We start from the raw sequence: 22,409 nt of genomic DNA, 5'->3' as shown, positions 1-22,409 counted from the left end.
AATTGTCCAGATTTTGTATTATTAAGCAGGGACAGTACCTGCAGTCCTAGGTGTATAAAATCCCTTTCAGTTTTGGCATTCATTAAAATGAAGTAAACAAGAGGTGAGAAATGGCCTCAGGTTGTAGAGGTGAGCCAGGCCTCACCTATAACACAGGTGCTATATAATGCAAGGCTTAGCCTACCAGGGTTTTATGCTTGCCAGAATAAATTACAGAGCTAGTTTAGCTCTATCTTAAGGATAGAGCACTAAGAAAGAGCACTAAGACGGAAGGCATGTGCTAGAAAGATACCGTGGAGTGCTGGCCATCAGCTTTCTGGATATGATAGTGTTCCATCGTATGCAACGTCATCTAAACTGCAAACTGAGCAACTTTACCCTGAAATTTACCCCGAGGTTCTATATTTGTAACTTTTTATGTATAGTAGGGATTCCGTAAACTCGGAACATAAGCAAGGCTTGGCCCAGAGCGAGCACATTATTTTACAGTCTGACTTTAAGTCACATGAGTTGATTGTGCTAAATCCAGGTGATTAATCTGTTAACAACAACAACAATACAACAACCACCTCCCCCCAAACAAACAAAAAATCCACACTAGTCCTAGGGCGGTTGTGGCATCCCTGAAGCTCCTTAGCAGAGGGCGGGTATGCCCCCCCTTTGTAGGAATCCTGCTCTTGAATGTTAATTCAAAATTCTCCATCTACACAGACAGAAGACCCTTAAACTTGAACTCTCCACACACTTGTTTGTTTCCTCTGTCGCTGTGATTCTTTTCTAGTTACTGTCTCTTGACTTTGTAAAACAATGGCGGTTGAGGTTACAGCGAGTGTAGTGAGGAGCGGAGGGTGTGCGTCTGCATTGAGCAGTGCCTCAGCCTCAGGTCCCGCCATTTCTCACCTGCCCTGAGGGAGAGGGCGATTCTCTTATCCGGTCGGAGTGCCACCCTATCTTCATTGCCTCTTCCAAATAGCAGAACTTAAAAAAAAAAAAAAAAAAAAAATCCCCCATACATCATGGTATCTTTTATTCTCGTCACTTTCATATTGTGAAAGTGACATCATGCTCTACCAGAAACCATTTTTTTGAAGTGCTGACACAATTAAATCTGATTGCATGACTGTTTAAGTTTTAATTTATAAGTTATTTCTTTGTTTAGAGAGGAAGCACAGCTCTGTTGTCATTTTGTCTTTTCTATTGAGCGCGCGCACACACACACAAACAAAAACCAAAAAACACTGGTAGCTGAGAAGTGAGGGAGTCCACACTTTCCATTATATCAGAAGAAAACACTTCTTCATGGGCTTTCAATTAATTACATAGGACTCAGCTGTCTACAGCGCCGCAGAATACCGATGCCCTATCAGGACGGGGAATGTTTGGAGGTGGAGATTTCCTGGCCAGTCAGAGCACTGGTAGCGCTTTAAATTTGGTCCAGGCGCCTTTCTGGTGCCTTCTCTTTCTGGGACCTGTAAGGAAGCTGGTATGTCTTTGTTTACTTTGGCATACTTGGTATTTGCATTACTTAAATCTTTGGGTATCTGAGTAATTTTGTGGAGCATTATTTACCTTACTTGAAATCCTATGGGTTTATTTTATTTGCCGATTTTATTTTTAAAGTGGGGCTTAAGGTGTCAGCTTATTTGGTTAGCTAAGTTTAGATCCTTTTAAAGTGAAAATGGTTGTTTGCTTGGTCTAAGTATTTAAAGTAGTGCTTTTTCCTTTTTCCTTGCCTATTCTAGTATGTGTGTTAATTCAAACAAGTTCAAAATGTTCATATTGAATCTCCGGCTTAATTTTTCTTGGCCTTTTAAGTAAAATACACAATATTTACATTGATTCCTGAAAAGACCTGTCCCTCTGTGCTGTTGTCAAACATGGTACCCTTTAGTGAGAGCTAAGTGGGTCATGATTTGTCTTTCCGTAGTGCTTTTTTATTATGCTTTTATCATTGTACTTATACGTGTTTAATTTTTGAATTTCCTCTCTAAACTTTATTGAGCTTCTAGGCAGGGTGTAATTAATTTGGGGGCAGTAGCAATTTTTATGGTCTGTGAGACCTAGTAGGCAATCAGTATGTTCGAGTTTCAATTTAACAGCTTCCAGGTGATGCTTATAGGGACTTTCTACTTAGTGTTCTGTGGGCTGTTGTTCAGGAAAAGCAGCATCACCTGGGAGCTTGTTAGAAATGCAGAATGGCAAGCTCCACCCCAGGCCTACTGAAGCAGAAAGTGCGTTTTTTTCCAGGATCCCCAAGTGATTTCTATAAACTAAAGCTTTAGAAACACTGTTAGAGATCTGTAAGTCAGTGGTTCTACAAGTGTGGACCCTTGACCAGCAGTATTAACATCACATGGGAACTTTTCTAGCCATCACTTAACAGGCGAGTGCTTGAGCCTTATCTCAGGTGTACTGAATTAGGGACTGGTGCAAAAAAGCAAGATCTCCAGATGATTCTTTCTGTTGGCCTGCTAACGTTGGAGTTCAAAATATCATCCTCTTTCCCAGCCTCCTTTGGGAAAGTAAAGAAAAATCAACACCAGCGGTGAACTATAATTAATGAAAAGATTCATGACCTCAGTTATAGGAATGACTGAAATATTTACTTTACATAGCAACTATAGAATCTGGCCAGTAACGTCATTGATGCAAATTTGAGAATGGAAATGAAATTCCAGGAATAAAATTTAAAAACACATATTCATTGATTTTTAACTTGGTAGTACTTTCATAGCCTTACAGGTGAAAGGAGTATTAGTTATTTTAATGCAAGCAATTCATTTAACCACTTAAGAACATGGAGGCTAGAAGTTTAAATGATTTGCCACAGAGGAGCGGTATAACATCTAGCTAAGTGATTTCTTCAGCTTGCCATTTTGCCTGTAGATGTCGTAACTTTATTTTTCTAGCCATTGCATGTTTCCTAAGTGGAGCTATCACTTCTATTAAAACATCATGAATTTATGGAATTTGGAGACCTTTTATAGCAGCGCCTTTATTTTACAGGCAAGGGTACTAAAGTGCTGACAAGCCTTATGAATGCTTTCGTACTACCGTAGGAGTGGGACGTTCTCAGCAAAATAAATGCTATGCTATAAGTACAGAGAATAATACAACTAAAATACTTTTTTTTCCTAGATACATTCATTCCTCATATTTCAACAGCATTAGAGTTAGAGTGGCTTATCTCTTTTATTGTGGAACCATCTGCTCTGTTCAAAGGATAATAAAACCTATTGCCCCCGGAGCCAAATGCTTGCCTTCTTTCTTCTCTTCCCAGTGAGAATTTGTTTATTTTATGAAGATGAAGTCTTTCTCTTTCTCCTCTGGGGGGGTGGCAGCTGAGAGGACAGCAGGTAGTCTACATAAACTCCTAGATTCATAATTTTGGGGTTCCATTCCTGCAGTGGGGAAAAAAACAACCTATAGTGTGCGTAGGATATATCTGGTTCTTTTTTTCATTGCCCTTAAGGGGGAAAATGGTGCATCTAGAATCAGTGTGCTTATTGCAGTGAATAATAGGCCGTTCTTGACCCAGAGACCTTGTGTTTCCGTTCGGGGTAGTATAAATAAACATATATATCAAACATGTGTCAGAAGGCTCACAGAGGTGAAGTGACCAGCGTAAAACTCAGTTTGTAAATGTTGCAAAATGGGGAAGCTGTCTTTCTCTTCTTCTGTTTTAGGCTCATTCTATGGTCATTTTGTTGGGGCTTGACAAAGTAGGTAAGTAGTTAAACACTCAAACTATTTGAATCATGCAGTCAACAAGCCTGGTTAATTTAGGAAAAACAAAACAAAACACATTTGACTATTTTTTAAGCAGCTAGGGAGTTTCAAATTACCTTGTTGACCATAAGGTTCAGGCACACCTAGCTTTTTCCCCTCATCTCTACCACCCTCTGACTCATACCGTTCTGTTTATACGTAAAATGGGGGTAATAACATTTCCCTTATATAACTACTTAGAATTAAATGAGACAATAAATGGAAAATAGTGACTGGTGCATTGTATCTTAATTCTAGTTTTATTACCTAATATTTCAAATAAAATAACTGGGGTCTCAAAGTGTTTTCCCAAGGGTCATGTAGATAAGAGGGAGAGGAAAGAATTGAACCAAATCGTTGTTACTCTGTAATGGTCTTTCTCTCGATATATCATGAGCATAACTAGCCAAGCTCTCTTTTTTGCTTTGCAGGGGAGGGAAAATTTTTTCTTCATCCTCTTAGGGTTCCTGGCTCAGTCTGAAAATTGAACTGACAAAGATTAATAGAAAATCTGACACATTGATTTAAGATAAATTTTATGTGGCATGGGGACCTTCAAAAGGAAATGAAGACCTGAAGAAACAGTTGAACCTGACTATTTTTAAACTAGGGTTGGTGAAGAGTAGATGGTCATGGAGAAATATGGGGAAGAGAGTATGAAGTGCAGTAGACTGGGGGAATTGAGCAAGGCCTGTTTGTGTGGATTCTTGTTCCTCTTGATGTGGGAAACAAAGGCAGAAGAAAAATTAAATTTCCTTATGACCTACAGTCCACTGACGAGTCTACAGGCAGAGTAACATTCCTCTAGGGATTCAGCTGCCTCGATGTTGACACTTTGCTAAGGGCAAAAGGCAATCCTAGCCTGATCTGCCCCCCTCCCTCCAGGATCCTGTAAGCCAACTTTAACATATAAAAATTCTTTTGGAATATCTCTGAATCCCCCAAGATGCATGTTAGCAATCATCCCCCAAAGATATGGCCTACCGATATCCATCTGAAGGGTCTCCTGACTAAGGTTTTATTAGATGCTAATAAATGACATTTGCCCAACAATAACTAGCCCCCTCAAGGTCCTGGAAACCTTGCTTCCAGAATTCCTTAGGGACTTATTCTATCCCTAACCCCCTCCTAACTTGAAAGTATATAATGCGCCATTCCCGGTGACCCTGGTGCAGCTCTTTCTGCCCACGGGTCCTGTCCCTATGCTTTAATAAAATCACCTTTTTGCACCAAAGATGTCCCAAGAATTCTTTCTTGGGCCATCGGCTTCAAACCCTAATGTCTTTCCTACATCACTCTTAGAGATAAAGATGTTCCTTTCCTCTGGGTATAGGGAGGGAACCTCTCAGGGTCTTGTGACCTGCTTCAGGGGAAGTGGGGAGAGCCCAGAGTGACCTTCCTTCATCTGTTTTCCCAAACTCCTTCAGCTTAAGATATTCAGTATACCAAGGTGCCATATTTTAGTGTAGTATGTTCTGAACCCCATCAGGTTCTAGTATATTAGAGTAATGGAGAAAGATGTCTAGAAGTATGGTCCAAGAGTACAAAAATAAATGAGGTCTTCAAACAGAAGAGAAAAGGGCTCTTGGCATCTGTTAGGGTTTGGAGGTAGAGAAGTAGAAGCAAAAGGAAAGAAAGGCATTTTTGATAAGTTATCCTTTTGCCTAAAATGGAGTTTTGACTGTTGGTCTTGATTACTTCATCTTCATTATCTGAAAGAACAGGATGAACATGATTGTTCTTTAAGGATGTAAATCCATATTTTCAGAACCCTAAAAACTGGAGGAAAACTAACTCCTTACATGGTTGATTTTCCTCAGGATTTAAGGTACTATGGTAGAAATTTTTTATATAATCCTATCTTGATTCATCTTTAGTTAACTACTCAAGAACATCAGATAAAATGTAGAATCACTAAAAATGAAACACAGTTTATTTTAACTTACAACATAGGATACATTATATTCACTCCTATTTGAGTAAAAGGACACATTGTTTTTTGTTTACTTCCCTCCCCATTAAAAAGAAAACATGTTCATATGGCAGAAATGATTTTGAGTTCAGTTTCATTCTGTTTATGGTACAATGGGAACTTAGAAATACTTTGATACAATCCAACGGTAGATCTTTCTGTACTTTTGTAATTATTAGTCTCTTATAATGGCTTCCCGACACCTAATTTGATAGCTTTTTTTTTTTTTAAATAGCTCATCTTTTTGGAAAATTTCTAGAGCATTTATGATAGTTATCATAAAACAAAATATTTCTGTTTTGTGCTCATATTTCATCAGTTTATGTTTTATTAAATTACATAATTAAAACCCATGAGTAGGTCTCAAAACAAAGATAATTGACTCTTAGTAAATATAAAATTCAAGTGGAAAGGACAACATGTGCACTGGTATACTAGAGAGATGAGAGAATGATGATAATGATTAGCTAATTTTATTCACTTATGTTTCCTTGGGATTTAATAAGAAGTCATGAATTTTTTTTTAGTACAAATTCTCACATAAAAGTTTTTTAATGCCAAATTCTGAATATGCTAAATTTTAAAAGTTCTATCAATATTTTAGGCTGGCAGCCTTATAAACATATGGGTTGCAAACCTCTGCAATCAACCTTATGGTCTTTTAAACTCTAATATTGTTGAACTTTGGCATTGAAACATTTCTCACTAACTATTGGTCCTAAAACATGTATGATTTTCATTATGTCCTAAGGTGATTTAAGAAATCAAAATTAACCCATACCGTACACTAACAAATTGCTTTGTACCACCAAATTCACATATTAGAACATTTTCCCCAACAGTGATTTAAATCCTACTCAAAAGTAGATTACATTCAGGTTTATTTAAAAAAAAAAAAAGTTTCAATTTTAAATCCTGTAACTATAGAGATAATATTCATTTCATAAAAGCATTGAGATGATTAATCGATGATTTCTAAGTGTATCACAGATAGAAATTGCAGACCTCAGGTGATGAAAATTATAAATTATAACTGTTTTCACCCTTCACCTTTTAGAGACAAATTTGAAATACAGGATGGGTTAAATTTGGTGGCTAATTAATAGAAATGGATGCTTTTTGAACACTTATTTTCCATGAGCTCATTCTAAATTGCTTAAGGAAAAAATTGTAGGTTTATTCTTTACAAGAAAACTTTTATAGGATAATATAATGTGGTTTGCAACCAAGGAGTGAGACACTAGGAGAGGCTCAGTGTGAGATTTAGTTGTATAATCTATGAAATCTAGTGGAAGAAAATATTCAAAGCTTTGAAGTTTGGCATTGTCTAGAAAATGGTAAAAACAAAAGTTCAAAACTGGTCCATTGACCCCATGGTGGTAATAAGGCAAACAGGTCACCGAAGGGAACTTGGTAGGGGTAAAAATCATAAACAGAACTTCAGTCTGAATTGACTGCATAGTAGCTACCCCTAGGATAGCATTCAAGAGAAAGGTCCTTATTATTTAGAGGGCAAAATTGTTGGAGGACTGGAAATTTTTAAATGCTTTGAGGATGACTGAATATATAAAGCTTATCTACACTATTTATGTCTCTTAAAAACAATTTGGGGAAGGATTTTGAAATTGCCTTCAGCCAATGTGGGTTCCGTGTGTTGTGTATGCTGTTGGCATTTAAAACAAGTCTAAGTGAAGAGTTCTAATAAATCAAGAGGTTGACTGCTATATGAAGACACAATCTGTAGATGAAAGGGATTAATCTAGTCACGATATTTGCATTTATGGTGTTTTAAATGCATTTGTCTCTTGTTTCTAAGATTTTTGGATGCCTAAACCTAATTACTTGCCACTATTCTAAGCACCCTGTTCTCTGCAAAGTAGGGAGTCAGTAAATAATTACTTCTTTTTTTTTTTTTTTTTTGGTCCAGGAAATTGGAAATTTTTGGTCTTTTAAAAAGGATCATGGTAACTGCATTCTTTTTTTATAGGTAAACAGGAAAGGAAAACTAGTAAAGATATCAATTTTGCGAATTGGAATGGACTTTCAGTTATTCAGTTAAGAGTTTCTCCTCCATCAAATACCTCTTACGGAATTTTTCTAGTTTTAAAATTTGAATTTTGTGAATGTGTGAGACCTAGGTACAGAAAAGGTTTGAGGAGTTTTTCTGTGGTGTTGGCAATTCTGTTGATCAAAGTGGTAGTGAGACCACAGTTGAGGGGAAAGCTGTGGCACCATATTGCATGTGGAGGAAGAGGGGCACAAAGGCACTCGAAGCTAAAGATATGACTGATGCTGGTGCTATAGTCGCAAACATAAACATGGTAGAAGCAATAGGACTGAGGCAGCGGTGGCTTAAGAATTTGTGATTTACAGTCACAATCTAAAGTGTGTTGACAGCTCATGGCCGAAGTGGTAGAAGAAGAGATGAAGAGGGTTGAGAGATTGATGATTTAGGGAGGAAAAAGTGGTGTGGAGGAAAGGGAAGGAAGGCTGTCTGGGAATGATGTTCTCTCAGATACAGGTTAATTCTACCCTGGGCTGCGTCCTAAGGACTCTGGTATTATTTTCATTATGGGGAATGACTCTTGACTACAGAATGTGATTGGGATACGGAAATTTTATAAACTGGTTTTAAGGAGTGGCCTCTTCAGTACTTCTGGCTCCCTTATGTAGAAAGAAATAGTATTAACAAAATTCAAACTAGCTACATAGTTATAGACATCTTTTTCGCCACACCTCTTTTTTTCTTTTTTTTTTAAGATTTTATTTATTTGACAGAGACAGCGAGAGAGGGAACACAGCAGGGGGAGTGGGAGAGGAAGAAGCAGGCTCCTAGCGGAGGAGCCTGATGTGGGGCTCGATCCCAGGACTCTGGGATCACACCCTGAGCCGAAGGCAGACGCTTAACAACTGTGCCACCCAGGCGCCCCTTGTCACACCTCTTATCCCACGTTACTCAGGCTGTCCATCTCTGTGACTAGAAGGATTGAAAAACACCCTTCTGTTTCGGGTCAGTCTGAAAGAGATCCAGATGTGGACCAAAAGCTGACTTCTCCTTGAAAGCTGAGTTTCTTGTTCTTTGGCCACAGTCTGATGCTATTATACATTAGGAAATAAAAAAAAAATTTTCCCCCTCCTTTCCAAATTAAATAATAGGAGAAAGGAAGCATTAGTGAATATACATCATTCACTCAACTACCTTTCGTGGGCAGCTAGATAAGCCATGGTCAATGATTGTAAGTATTTGCAGGATTTCTCTAAATCTGATTTGTTGTTTTTGAATATCCCTTTCTTATAATTAGTAACAGTCCCTGTAAAATGAGAACGGGCTTGTACAGAAAGAGCAGTTAACTGGGAAGACTCTTGATCTATCCTGGAGCCACACTTCCTCCTCCCTCTGCTTGGAAAATGCTCAGGCCCAGTGCCCTGGAAAAATGGGCTACTGGTGTCCGAGGAATGGTCTTTGATTAAAAAATAAAGATGCAGAAGGTGCTATTCTGGGACACTTCATAACTAATCTGTCACCATTCAAGATAAATGCAATAAAGTTTCTAATGACTTGTTTGTTTCTTATTTTTCTAAAGAAGCTTTTTGTCAAATATGAAATGGGAGAAATACATTTGGTTTCAAAGATTACTCATGCTTTCCTTGCCTATGTGAAGAGTACAAGAGTTTCTGTTTAAAAAAAAAAAAAAAAGTGTTAATCTGTCCAGAAGGCCAAAACGTTTCTGCTACAGGATATATCCAAAGCTGCATCAAGAAAATAATACATCAGTACAATTTTTAAGAAGGGTTTCAGAACAAGAGATCCAAAGAAATTCACACAATAGTTATTCTTGCCATTTAATCTTTGCTGGTTTCCCTCCAAGATTTTACAGAATGCTTTTCTTTCCTGTTTTCCTTCACCAACAGAACATTTTTTTACTTAGGGAATCCTGCTTTTTAGCAGGATTATGAGGCTTTTACATTTGGAAGACTATTGTTTCATTCTCCGAAGTCTGTGAGTTATTCCCCTGGCATACATAATTATAGACTTTAGGATTTCATGTTGTTTACTGTCCATCTTTACCACTAGACTGCACTTGACTTTTAATGCCAAGCACAGTGCCTGGCACAAGGGCAGTGGTTAGGAATCCTTTGGGAAATGGATGGGAGTGTTAATCTGGCAGAGTTCTAGAAACATTCACAGGATCTGAACAATTTTAAACTTTTTCGATTGAGCAATTGATGTATAACAATACGATTTTTGTCCTTACAGCTACAATGTTGTTGGCTTAATGATAAGTGTTTATTGATGATGTTGTCAATGACACAGTCATCAGAATAAAAAATGAAGAAGCATAGATCCCTTTGCAAGAGAAGGATGGATAATAAGCTTCTGTTTCCTATTGAATTACATATTGTACAAACACAGAACAAATATTTATGAATAGGTAAACAATTTCTCTTGTTTAGACAGGTTAAAAGAAGATTTCCTTCATGTTGGAGACATAGTCATTGCTTTAGGTAGAATGCATAATATCCTTGTTTGACAGTCTTAAGGGAATAAGTGTGTGTGTGTGTGTGTGTGTGTGTGTATTTTGTCATACTTTTCATTTCATTTGCATTTCTAAAGTGTTTCTTCATTTCAGAAGATCAAATTGATTGATTCGAGTAGCCTGCTGAATCTTCCACTGTGCTTATATTGTTCAGTGACATGTATTACCCCCCCTCCCCATCTCAGTGCTACAAGAAGGCTTTATCACCAATTCATGGTGGTTATTAATAGGCTGCTGGGCTAACTTGTCATTTCTTAGGTTTATTTTTATATGAAAGAAGGGATAACATTTTATTTTTCTGCATATGTAATTCACTGTGCTTAAAGTCAGAATCTTTTGTTTTTATGGTTTTCGAATTTCGTTAGTTTATCCATTAAACAGATTTAGAACAGGTAATGGGTATTGAACTGTGATCTGTGCATCCTTCATACCCTGTTGATTTTGAGATAAATCAAGATTTCATTTCCTCATTTTATGAGCAAGATAAAAATCTGATTTACAAAAATAAGCAAACAAAACAAAAACAATTTACGCAGGGCATTCTTCCTGTTACACCAGTGAGCGGTTTACATCCTGATATTGTAGCTTTCCAAAGAGTTCTCGTATAAGATATTAGAGCAACTAGCCTACAAAAGCATGCTGGGAATTGCATGCTGTTACGGTGTAAAATAATGCAAGTCCCATGAGGCCAAGGCCCGTGCTTAGCTTTCTTTATTACCAGTGCCCACAGAGAGTGTGGTGCGTGGTGCCCGCTCAAGAAATGTTGGAGGAAAAAGAATGCAGCCTGAAATAAATGGTTCTGTAGGGAAATACATTCCAGTTTGAAGTCTTAAATTCTTTGTGTTTATATTTATACATATATGGAGTTTCTTGAGTAATAAGAAAATAATAGTTAATTTTTTGAGCAGCTATTGTATACTGGGCAGCGTGCTAAGTACCATGTATAATTTTTCAATTTTATGAGGTCCATTTTAGCCCACTTAGAAGATGAGGAAAATGAGGGAGGAAAGTATATCTGGAGTCCTTTAAAAGCAGAAGGGTTTTCTCCATCTGAGATGGTGTGAATGGGGCTGTGTTTGAAGTCCGGTGAGAGAGAAGATACGGTTTTATGTGTTCTGGTTTTGTGAAACCGCTATTCAGTTACTCTGTACTTGACTCTGCCATGTTGACTTAGAAGAATGACTTGTTAACTTATGTTTTTCAAATAAGTAGAATCTAAAATGAAATTAAGATGCATATTTTAGCAATGAAGCAGAGATCTGATGGTTTTTTCTCTTTATAGAAATGGTGGTTTAGGTTTATCACTTCAAATATTAATGGAAAAGAAAACGTAAAATATGACCGACCAAAGGCCAAAACCACCACTGTATTTTCTATTAATGCGATTTCAAGGCAGCTGGCACCATGGTGTCTGTTTTCCCAGATAGCAATATTGCTATTTAATCCGTGATTATAAATATAAGAGTAAACATTAATAGTTTATGCCATTTGATTAAAATGAAAATCACCCCAAATCTTCGGGGATTGTCACCCATTCCTTGTTTACAGATTCATGAAACTTGAACATTTTCCTTTTAACGTAAGCACTGGCTTTCCTTATAAATCACATCACTGACCCAGAGAGTGTTTCTGCATAGCTGTCGGGAATGGGTATGTTGAAAAGGAGCAGCATGGGGGAAAAAAAAAAGCTTCCTATCAATTATTGGTGTCAATAATTATGTGTTTATTGTGCAGAGCTCAGGATAATGAGGATGGGGAAGAGAATATTCTCGGTAGTTTTAAAATCCAAACATCACTCTTTTCTTGACCACAATAAAAGTATATTTTTATGGGAGTCATGCATTAAGAAACAAGAATGAAAACAGTAATCAGGTAGCAGAAAGACTGATTATTGCCTTTTTTTTTTTTTTTTTTTTTTTTGCGCGATAGACTTTTCTGAGTGTCACAATATCACTCAATCTCTGTCTACTCCCTAACCTTGAGAGGCATGTTTCTCCATAAGCAGGGCTTCGGTGGAAGCACAAGACGCTGCTTGCTACAGCACCTCAAAGGGCTTTCTGTTGGGTCCTGTTTATCGGAGATCTATTTCCAGCCAGCATTAAACCTATCTACTCCTTGTATTCATTAGTTGAGAAATGAGTTTGACCTCTTTAGTGATAGAAAAGGAGAATCAATTAACACGCAGTACAAAACTCTAAGACAACAGAGACTATCTCAAATTTAGGGAAATTCTGTATTTAATGACTTACGTGAATGTACTTCTATGCTGTATATAAAGGGAAAAGAAGGCATCCCAGCAGAAATGCTAATTTTTAGTGGGATTGATACTTAGCATTTTATTCGCTGTGTTGGTGACTTCTTTGTTCTAAACAATAGTTCTTCCCATATGGAGAATTAGGGTGAAGGAAGGTAGATAGGGGGGTAGATGCAGGAGGACAAAAGGCAGGTAGGTCAGTCACTGAGCCCCACTTTTGTCTGTGGCCACTTTTCCTGGCCATCTTCTAAATGTAAGAACTGGAGTCGTGCTTTACCCCCCTCAGTTTGGTTTTTACCACCTCTTATTGCTGTCTAATTATCGGTGGCTACCACAACATGCTTCTGAAATAAGTGTCCTTTTATTTTTAGAGGCTAGGGAGCAAACAGGCTCAGGAAAGTTAAGTGTTTTTCTCAGGCTCACACAGCTTGTCCATCGTAGGCTGAGATTAAAATGGAGGTTATCAACACTAAAACATGGATTACAAAATTGATTTCAGTGTTTCCCTTTGTCTTTGCCGCTCGGTCTGGCATAACTCCTCCCATGTTCTCTCTGAGACCTGTATTTTTATCTCTCTCTGTAGTGCTTTATAAAGACCCCTTTCGAAGCCACATTAGTTGTATAACAATTTTGAAAGATACCACTTATTGGACAGCGTGCCAGCTCCGCCCTCAGTGCGTCCTATACGTTTAATCTTCACAAGGAGACCGGTCAGGGTCAGGCTGAGACCTGTGGGTGTTTCAGGCAAGCTAATTTGCTCCCCCTCAAACCATCTTCGTCACATATCTGTTCAGTGTTTAAATAGATGGGACAATGAGTCTCAAATTAGAAATAGGCACAAAAATGATAACCCTTAAGGTGACCATAAAAGCACTGTCCACTTTAAAAAAAGAAAAAAATAAATAACAAAAAAAACAACAAACCCCCCCCCCCCCCCAAAACTCTGCAGTTTCTTAAATAGTCAAGGGGATGTTGGCTTTATATTGAATGGCCTTTGGCAAGGACGGGATAGGAATTTGTGGAGTGCTCATTATGCTCCTTCCCAATCCAAATAGCTAATTAAAGTGTTCCTCTAACCACACACAGTCTGCAAGAAGTTTCTAGAAATGGACCTATCTTTATCATTATATTTAGGAAATGTTCTTTGACCCCTTCCTGATTGGTGCTCTGCATATCTGACCCAGATGACTTCACTGGAAACTCTCACTGATAACAGCATTACTATTTCCATTTAATGGAAGAATACCAGCATTCAAACCCAGGTGGGAGTCTAAACTCCGTGCTCTTTTCCAAGTCATGTATCTTTCCTCTGAACTTCAACTTTCCCACTTCAGATCGCTATTTGACCTGCCTGGAACATCTTTTTTACTTTTTACTGTGCCTGCACCATTGACACTGGCTACTCTTGCCTTTTTTTTTTTTTTTAAATGAGGTGTTTATTGACATACAATATTAGTTTCAGTTGTATAACGATGACTAGACAACTTGATACATTACACAGTGCGCCACCCAGGCTCCATGCTTTTTCACATCTTGATTGTCTTTGCCACTTTGGTTTTTGTGATTGAATTTAAAAAAAATTTTTTTAAAGATTTTATTTATTTGCGAGAAAGCGTGAGATGGAGAGAGAGGCAGATGGAGAAGCAGGTTCCCCATGGAGCAGGGAACCCAATGCCAGAGTCACTCCAAAGACCCTGGGATCATGACCTGAGACAAAGGCAGACACTTAACTGACTGAGCCACCCAGATGGCCCTTGAATTCTAAGTTAGTTTTGTCTCTCCAGTACTGCTGATCTTGGTTCTCATAGTTCCTGGTCTTATATTTTAAGTGCTCCGTCTTCACCTACTCTTTCTACAGGAGTTATTTTTGGATTAAATGTTAATGAGTTGCACTCCTTCCACTCTTGACACCCCTTCTCTCCGATATATTCTCACTGCCTCTGTTTTGTCTCCCAGCAGTGGTCTCCCAGATTTTTATTTATGTCACTAATTTTTTTTTTAAGATGTAATTCTGCATTTTGAGCTGCTAGTGGACATTTCCAGTTGGACACCCTACCAAGACATCACTGATCTTTTATCAGATTGGCTCCTGCCCTCTCCCCAGTTTAAGCCAGATTCCTCTCTATACATTTTACCACTCCCAGTATAGACTGAGTTTTAGCAATTGTTACTTCCCATGGCTTAATTTCCATCATGGTTGCTTTCTGTTCTTGCAACTTCCATAAAACTGATCTCTCACATTTTTTTTTTAAGATTTTATTTATTTATTTGACAGAGAAACAGCCAGAAAGAGAGGGAACACAAGCAGGGGGTGTGGGAGAGGAAGAAGCAGGCTCCCAGTGGAGGAGCCCAGTGTGGGGCTCGATCCCAGAACGCCAGGATCACGCCCTGAGCCCAAGGCAGACACTTAACGACTGAGCCACCCAGGCGCCCCTGATCTCTCACATCTTAATGCCAGGACTCTTAGGAGAGGTTCTAACTGATCTCTTTGCCTCCATTCCCTCCTTCTACCAGCACACTTTCTATATTCCTCTAGGATTAGCCTTTTGAAAATCTGATTTGTGTCCATAACCCTGCTGTTCACAAAACCCCAGTATTTTCCTCTTGTGGTAGACTAAGATGCATACTCCTTCGGACCTCTAGGCAGACCCAAAATTACTTCCCCTTATTTTGTTCTCAGGGATGCTTTGTCCCACTTTACTCATTGATGCCCAGTGGACATGATCTCTGTGTCTCCCATCTGCCCAGGATGCCTCTTTTCTTCTCTTTACCTAATCCTTGTCATTTTCAAGACCGAAATCCAATAGTATTTCTTCCATAGATCCTTCTCAGACAGCAACCCCCCTCCCCACCTCTTCGCCCCCACCCCATCCTGCCAGAAAAGCTCTCACTGTTTTCTGGACAATCCCAACTTCAGCCAGATCTTTGTAGCCAGTAATTTCAACCACAGCTCAGTCATTTCCAGTTGCCTGTAGGTCATTGCTGCTCACAGTGGCAGGCAGAATTGATCTGGGAAATATCTCCATCTATCAGTAAGACAGCCAGAATGACTTGATCATTCGTGTCCAGTCACGATCCAGTCACTTTGATAGCGAAGACAGTGTCACAATGTTGTCCTCTTGATTCATTTGCATCCGGCTCTGGATTTTAAGTTGGGGGGAGGGGGAGGCAAGTTATAACCATCACTATTCCACTTCATACTTTGTTTTTAACTGTCACATACATTTTGGGGCATAATTATAAATCACTAAGTTTTATTGGCATAAAGAGATAACTTTACAGTTTTAAAGAGATGAATTTATTTTTGGTTGCTGAATCAAATGCAATTTAAAGTTCAGGATGTTTACATTTTATTAGTAACAAATTGATAGCACATGGGTTTCTTTCTGTTTCTTACAAAGTCAGCAGACCTACTTTCACTCTATTTTGTTCTATTATCAGGAGTTTTTTGATACATGTATAAGCAAATATTTTCTTACAGTGCAGCAGAACTGAGATGCTAAAATGTTTTAACAAATCAGGTTTTCCAGTTAATTTGGGTTTATTCAAACCCAAGATACTGAATGTCTTTGATTACTCAGGGGTATTTCTAGATATGAGCCATCTTAAGATTGTATTTCAGCACATTCATCTGCATATCATGAAGTTTTCATAAGTACAAACTTTTTTTTTGAGTTTCACGCAACTGCTAATCACTATTTAAACCAGCAAACTTGTCACGAGTTTGCTTTATAAATCTTTTAAGTAAAATAAACAAATAGTTAATATTTACTGAATACCTAGTTCACTGAAGGTAGAGTTGCCATCTTTAGTGAGTACAAGTGCAAGACGGCCAGTTCCATTTAAATTTCAGGTAATAACAAAATTTTTTTAGTATATGGATGTCTCACACAATACTTGAGGGGTATGCATACTCACAATTATTGTTTATCTGAAAGTCAAATGTAACTGGAGGTTCTGCATTTTATCTGGCAACCCTAATCATCTGAATTATGCCACTTATTTTTCACAAGTTCCTAAAGGGGTTTTTGTGATTAGCCCCATTTCACAGACAGTAAAGACTGACCCTTTGAGACTTTAAAGAACTTACCCAAAGGTCATAAGCTAGTATGTGAAAGTTTGTGCCCAGGTCTGCTTAACTTCAGACCTGAAGCTCTCAATCTTATTTCTTGATGTTAAATTCCTAGAATTGGAATTTGGGGGTGAAGTTACAGATATTTAAAGGCTTTTGACTATTACCCATGTGCCTTCTAGAATGTGAACAAATTTTTAATTTTGCTAAGATCTGTTTCCCCGAACCTGTACCAACATGATTGTCAAAAATCTCCAGGAGTTTGGGGTGCCTGGGTGGCTCAGTAGTTAAGCGTCTGCGTTAGGTCAGGGCGTGATCCCGGCGTTATGGGATCGAGCCTCTCATCAGGCTCCTCCACTATGAGCCTGCTTCTTCCTGTCCCACTCCCCCTGCTCGTGTTCCCTCTCTCGCTGGCTGTCTCTCTCTCTCTTTCTGTCAAATAAATAAAACCTTAAAAAAAAAAAAACAAAAAAACACTTCACGAGTTTATTAAGCCAAAGAGTAACATTGGTTTATTGTTGACTTCTTTAATTTTAGTGAAATTGTTCATTTACATAACTATTCTTTCGTGAGGGTCTTACTCATCAAAGTTGAAAATTTAAAAACCACCAGGTGTAATGTTTCTGCAGCTTGGTTCTCAAAATTGAGTGTGCATCAATCTCCTGAGGGCTTGGGAAAGCACAGATCTCCAGAATTCTAGTTCAGGAAGTCTTGGGTGAGGCCAGAGGTAGGAAGAGCCAAGGCTTATGGTACAAAAGACAGCTACATTTGTCATTCATTGTGTAGCATACTTGTTTACTGATCTCAATTATAACTCCATGCCAGACAAGAGAATCACTTTAATAAAAATCTGAGTATTAAATTGATAGAGGATAGGTTATGATTAGTTTTAAATAATTCAATAAAACATTTTTTTCAGCTAACTTGCCAAGGATAAATAATAAAAGTATCAGCTATTTAGGCTATGGATAGGACTTGAATATTTCTTTCCACTGCATAAAAAAACAAATTCTGAGTCTATGCAGAACATGCCACACCTTCCCCTGAGTGGTTCAGAGCAGCTGTATCACCAAATACATAGGTATTTGGCATGCTTTTAATTGAGCACAGCATTCAGCTAAGTAGTGGTAAGGAAGTAATTACAGATTTAACCTCATTTTGGGGTTATGTCCTGATAAATCCATTGTAAGTTGAACCATAAATCAAAAGTGCATTTAATACACCTAACTTACCAAACATCATAACTTAGCCTAGCCTGAAACACTTCTGTTGGGCAGCAACATCTAACACAAAGCCTGTTTTATAATAAAGTATTGAAAATCTCATGTACTTTATTGGATATTGTAACAAAGGTGAAAAACCAGAATGGTTGTATGGGTACAGAATGGTTGCAAGGGTATTGGCTGTTTTCTGATCTCGGGGCCGACCGGGAGCTGCGGCTCTGCCACCGCTCGGCATCATGGGAGAGTACTATACTGCATATCACTAGCCTGGGAAAAGATCAAAGGTAAAGCATGGCTTCTCCTGAATCCCTGTCACTTTCACACCATTGTAAAGCCACACCATCCTAAGTCCTTGACCTTCAGGGAACTTCAGACTAGGAAAAGGTACCTTTCTAAGCTCTGGGGCCAGGGACCGTGGCTGTCTTGTTCATTGCTGCGTTATCAGTGCCTAGCACAGTGCTGACATGGTGTCAGGGGTCATTGCATGTATGATGAGTGACTGTAGGAAAGCGTTCCAAGTTCCCTAAAGCTTTGGCTCAAGATTGCTTCAGATCCTACTTATTTCATAAGGGGTCTGAGAAAGGGGAAAATCATAAGTAAGTTGCCAAGAATGAGGACTGTAACCAGTCTTGGGAATACAGTCCTTGGGCGATATGCTTTAGCAGAGTGAGGGGAAGACTTGATATCTTTGTAGAAGAAGATAAAGTGAAAAGTATCCTAATGCCTGACTTGGGCCTAGGAAGAAAGTTTTTAGGCAGAGGAGGGGGAGTTTTGGAAGAGGCAGGGATATATTGAAAGGTTTTGCTCTGTATTTTGGGTCAGAAGAGCAGGGGTTTTTTCATTGGTAGTGATGACGTAAAGACTCTATAAATGACTGTTCATTTCTAAGGCACCAAGGCTTGTACCTTCGAGGGGCCAAACTACTGAAGGGATCGACCAAGAGGCTTACTTACATCAGGACCCTACTATGAGGCGCTGATCTGACCCTAATTGTTTTGCACATTGTAGAAAAAGTTGCTTTTAATCAGTCCAGAGAAAAAATATCCCTTTAAAAGTCATCATTGCACCATCATCCTCTTCATCCTCCTTCATTTGAGGTCTGTGTTTTGGCCTTAAAGACCTCAATTCCCCAGTGAGTTCCCATTGCTGACCAATACCTTTATATTTTTTTATTTTCTGGCCTTATGTGGAACCCTGTTCTTTGCTTCCCTGTTAGCTTCACTTCTTTCACATGCATGTTTTATTGTAGCTCAAATTACACCGCGTGCCTTGCGGTTCCTTGGGCATACAGTGATTCCATACAGTGGAATTAAGACCGTCTACATTGTTTTACCTCTGTCAGTTCTCCACTTTCACATTTATCTACCTCTGCCTAGCCTTTATTTTTTGACTTGGCGTTTCCCTTCTCTGGTCTGTCTTGACTTCCCCACTGCTAGGCTTCTGTTAAATGCAGCACTCACCCTTGTGTTCCCCTAGTGCTGACTTTTATCGTAACATTAATTGTATGATATCATTGTATTATACATACTTGTTTTCTAGTTTACTTCTACCATTAGCCCTGGGAGATTTATGAAGTCAAGGACAGAGTTTCAGTCATCATTATTCATTGGATTCTAGACATTCAATAAGCATTATAGATGTTCACTACATCACAGTTGAATGAATACACAAATGAATTAAGACAGCAGAGCGAAGAAGCCACGTGCATATGAAGAAGTGGTTTGGGGGAGGGAAATAGTCATGGGCAAAATTGGCACAGTGGACAGGACCAGAATATAATCTTTATTATAATTATACTCCTCTGTCTTTCAAAAATCAGCTGAGTTTTCTATTTAAAGCTAAACATTCTTAGTTGCAAAAAATAAAACCGATCCCATTTAAATTGAAAGGCGTTTTATAAAGGACATTAAGAGGCATCCATGTTTTTCAAGAGGAAAAGGAGTTAAACCCAGGTGGGTAGCCAGGAACTACACCCCTACTACACATTTGTCTGCTCCACGGGAAACTTGACTGCCACTGCCTCCAGGCACAGGTGGCTTACACCAGGGCCTCTGAGCATGAGTGTCTCAACTTGGATCTCTACTGTTGCTGCCTCTGAGAATTGAACATCCTTCTGCCCTTTGCCCCTTTACACAGTTCTGTCCTCTTCACATGACTCTCTCTAAACAAAGTCTCTGGAGCATGTTTATGACTGGCCCACCTACGGATTCTGCATGCCTGTGCCCCGGCTGGAAGGGAGGCTGGCAAGTCTTCTACCGGGGGAATAAGGACTCACGGGTAGAAAGTTACAAAACCTAGAAGGTCATGTTCAGAAGGTTTGAATGAGACAAATGTCCAGTACACCTCCTCAATGTGCATGGGAGCTGGAGGTTACATGAAGTAGCTTTTGTAATCCCTTTCCATATAGGGCTCCGTGGTATCCATTCGTTCTTACTGCTGGCCTTGATACAGCCTGAATGCCTTTGAGTTTGGAAGAGAGAGTTTATTTGCACAGATTATTGCATCTTTTTTATGGCTCCTAACATCTCCGTGCTTAGTTCTCTCCTCTAGTGTTCTTTGGAACACATACCAGTAAGTATTTTGTTTTCCTTCTGTGATCTCTTAGGATGCCCTGACAACGCAAAGGTTTTTTTTGTTTGATTCAGCTTGAAGAAGTGTTATTGACATTTTAAAAGTGAACAAGTTGACGCTGAAATTACATAAATGATGGCAAATAGCAGAAGTTCACATTTGGTCTCCCCAAGCACTTGATGGCTATGTCTGAACCCAGAATCTTAAGGGAATAAAAAGGCCAAAATTAAGGGCTGACATAGGAAAAGAAGGATTTGGTGGTAATTTTAGTCCTCAGAGCCTCTCAAGGAATCCTAAGGATGCTCACTTAAAAGGTGAAATTAAAACTAAAGCAGAAAGTTCCACTAGATTTGATTTTTTAAATTAAAAAAAAAATTTTTTTTTTTAACTTCGCTTTCTTCGAGTGGTTTTTTGTGTCGAAGCCAGCAGAGCTGGGTTACTCCTCATCATGCTTACCAATAAACATTTGGTTTAAACAAACACACCAGCCTCCCAATTACCTCCTTTCTCCCTCTGCAGTCAATATTCTGATACGATCATAAATCGGAGAAGTTATTCAGCCAAACTGTTTTATTAGCTGAAGAGGATAAAGGCTAAAATGGTGGGTTCTCTTAGCAGAACCAGAGCTTTTAATGCATTGTTTGCAACTCCACCTTTTCCCTTACTAATTTACATTCATTGTCTCCACTTTATTGTTGCCTACTTATTGATCATGATCGTGCTCTCAGGTCATAAGAATGTCAAGGACTGTGGTGTTTTCTTAGAACTCAGGCCACTCAGGGACCACATTCCTGTTTTACCTTTTACCCCAAATTGTATGGCAGTGCAGGCCCTCATTTGCCTTGCCTTTATTTCCAATTCTATTGTTGACTTTGCCTCCTTTTATTTCTAAAAGTGGAAATTTCCGGAGTTCTAGTCCTCGTTCTTTTTCCAGTATTCTGTGCACATCGACAATCAGACCTTGAACCCTCTCCAAGTCTTCAACAACCCCATCTACTTAGATGACTTCCCAAATTTATGCCATACCCTTAGTATCTGAACATGGTTGTTCAAGATTTTGGAGATGTGTCCAAGAAGAATGGTTATTTCCCAGCTCTAACCATTATTAGCTGGGCGAGCCTCTCTGGGCCTGTTTCTCACCTAGAATATGGGAATTGAAATAGTATACCTACCTTATAAGGTTGTATGAGGAATTAAATGACCTAATATTTGTTTAGACAAGAGTCTGACATGGCTAAATGAAACATAGATGTGGAAGTCATAAACATATGGGTGATAAAGTGATAGACATGGAAGGAGAAGAGGCCAGGAGAACCTCAGAAATAATTTTGTAAGGTCAGGGTAGAAGGGGAAGCTGCGTAGAGTGAAATGGTCCTATACTGTACCCAATATTAATGGATATTCTCCTGCTTTCCACCCTCATGACAGTGTAGCTCCTTCTTCCTCAATTGGATTATCACCTACTGTCTTGCCCACCTGTTTAATATATTAATATTTAATATTAATATATTGCCAATTCTGCTAGTTCTTCAGAGGTCATTTCAACTTCCTCACTAAAGGACTTTGTATTGAGATCACCATCCCTGTTTATAAAACAATCTTCATATTAAAGACTGTTGCTATTTGAGTATCTGACCAAGTAGTATGTAAAATTTCTTTGGGTATAAAGTTCATATACTATGTAAGTTTGTCTTCCTCAGGCCGTCTAATGTCTAATCTTTCCTCTGGTTGGCATTTACCTTTCAAATAAACTGTCAAGTAAGTGAGTCACATTATGAATTGCTGTAAATTATGGAGGATAGGGTGGGCGTGTAGGTAGTGGAAAATTAGTGAGTCAGACCACTGTCTTTCTCCCCACGGTTAGTGGGCGATATAACACAGTTGAAATAGTTTAACACAGGTGAGTATGTCCACCAGTATTCCATGTTTTCCTGACAACTGTTGCTTAGTTGGAATAAAGAAATCTTGGAGTCCATGACTTTAGAATTTTTCTGGCCCAATCCTCTCCTTT

General features: G+C 38.7%; 1 long non-coding RNA gene across 1 annotated transcript in view; it reads left to right on the top strand.

Moving 5' to 3' along the window:
• Nucleotides 1-1,445: 1,445 nt before the first annotated feature.
• LOC148109360 (uncharacterized) overlaps nucleotides 1,446-22,409 on the top strand; it is a 530,362-nt gene continuing 509,398 nt past the window's right edge. Inside the window, exon 1 of the long non-coding RNA XR_015725941.1 lies at nucleotides 1,446-1,483. This is a non-coding gene — a long non-coding RNA (uncharacterized LOC148109360). The remainder of the gene's footprint in view (nucleotides 1,484-22,409) is intronic.

Source organism: Ursus americanus, chromosome 10, assembly GCF_024610735.1.
Source record: "Ursus americanus isolate L20-20 chromosome 10, mUrsAme1.1.p, whole genome shotgun sequence".
Lineage (NCBI taxonomy): Eukaryota > Metazoa > Chordata > Mammalia > Carnivora > Ursidae > Ursus > Ursus americanus.
The sequence above is the reverse complement of the archived record's forward strand: the minus strand, read 5'-3'. Positions and strand labels throughout refer to the sequence as shown.